The sequence below is a fragment of the Xiphias gladius genome, chromosome 11 (assembly GCF_016859285.1).
Source record: "Xiphias gladius isolate SHS-SW01 ecotype Sanya breed wild chromosome 11, ASM1685928v1, whole genome shotgun sequence".
In the NCBI taxonomy this organism is placed as follows: domain Eukaryota; kingdom Metazoa; phylum Chordata; class Actinopteri; order Istiophoriformes; family Xiphiidae; genus Xiphias; species Xiphias gladius.
The window spans coordinates 11,648,425-11,650,511 of NC_053410.1; positions in this window are offsets into that span (position 1 = coordinate 11,648,425).

Here is a 2,087-nt window from a genome sequence, read left to right on the forward strand (position 1 = left end):
AGCTCATTGTTTAGCCGTCCAGCCCGCAACGACAATAGTGTCGTTTTTGGGTCACAGCAGGCAGCTGTTTACATCTAAAAAGCTCTGAAAGCCAATTGTTCTCTACCTGCTTTGAACCAAACAAATACAAAGTTGGTGCCTAGCTGGTGAACACAGTGGAGCATTTAGCAGCTAAAGAGCCAGATATTTCCCTGAAGAGTTGGTAGAGACCAAAAACAGAACTAAAAGAGAGTGAATATTTATTTACAATCGCCTGGTGGTCAGAAACACAACTCCAAATGAATGAGAATGTGGCTCAGTCCCTCTTTGCTAATAAATTCAACTTACCATCTTAAAACATGATGATATGTCAGTGTTGTGTTCACAACTGGCGTCCAAAAAATCAGTAATTGCAGGTTTGATTAAGGACCTTAATACTCCTTCCACTACTACCACTCTCATATCTGTACGCTAAAAATGAAGCTTTAGCTAGCGGCCGGCTATCCCTAATTAGCACAAAGCTTGGAAACAAGGAGAAACAGCTAGCCTGGCTCTGTCCAACATAACACAATTCTACTACAAGCAATTCCAACTTTTTACAGTTAGATTTTAAACAAGCGAGCTAACGTGTTAATGATTGAGCTTTAGAGCTGCCTGTAGGTGGATTTCATTACCTTTAAGAAAAAGTAACATAGCTTTATCCCCTGTCTCCAGTCTTCATGCTAAGCTAAGCTAACCACCTGCTGGCTGAAGGCACATACCAGACAAACGTGAGAGGGGTATAATTCTCTTCATTTAACTCTTTTCCAGGGAGCGGATAAGCATATTTCCCAAAAAGTCAAACGTTTGCTTTAATGTCATATGCTAAATTATGGTATTAGAAGGGAATAGAACGTGTAAAATTGGCATTGGTCATCTATTAGTTGTTAAATGATGTTTGTCCATCTTGTGAATAATTAAATTCTATCTAGACTTTGTGTTGTAGTGAAGCAGGCATGAGTAGTTACCTATATAGTTGTAATTCTGACAGCCTGTTTTTCAAATGTGACCAAATATTTGCAGTATAGACAAAACAAAACCAGCAAGTAAGTGAAGGTGGACATTGTGCACTTTGGACGAGGAATTCAGCTCATGGCTCTGGTTTAATGGACTTGGGATTTCTTTTTGAAGTTAAATAAAACATACTTAAAGTGAATATAAATTTGCTAATTATGTTCAGTTTGTTAAATAAAGTTTAAGTTGGAATCAATGGCTTTATGTCTGTTATTATTTCTTATTTATTACATGAAATCATTTTGAGCCCATGCAGCTCTCCTAATTAGGTTCAATAACAAGTTAAAACTGACCATTTCCATTCACAGCTTAAGTCTTTATGTTTTATGCACATCATGTTGTATGCACAGCAGGAAAATTAAGTCAATCAGGCACAGAAGATGGGTAATGACAGCATTAGTGCCATTACCTTTTCCCAAAAGGTACATTATACAAATGTTTGATGATGGATTAACCTCTTATGCAAGGAAATTCAAATCGGACAACAGTTAGAGAACAAGAGGCAGCCATCTCTCAGAAGCCTAACACCCAAGACAATCACTCTCCACAGTAGTATACTTGACTAACATCCTGCCATATACTATATGAATAACAAAGGCAAGGGCTTTTAGTAAACAGTCATAACTCAGAGAGAAACTGTTTGGAGTTGTGGTATGTAGACCTGGCCAGAATGAACATCATCTGTTATTTACTACCCCGGCTCTAATGCAGCACTGTTTTATGCTGCACTCCAATAGGCACAAATACAACCCATGACATCCGGACATGAAACAGGCAGCGGTGGCTGCCATTCGTGGCCAAGTGTTCTCAGAGGTGAGAGGGAAATACACAGCCAGGGCCTGTGAAAGTGACATGAATACAGTATATTTCACTGGTGTCTGTGTACGCACAGACTTTCCACTCAGACCTCTCAGTGAACCTGGCTGCTGGGCTTCTGAAGGCTTAATGGCTTGGCAGACTTGTTTGAGCTCTGTCGTGGTTATCTCTTCTAGACAGCTGTTTGGTCAAACACACACATCATCTATTAAGGTATCAAATTTGTATTCCGAGAAAGC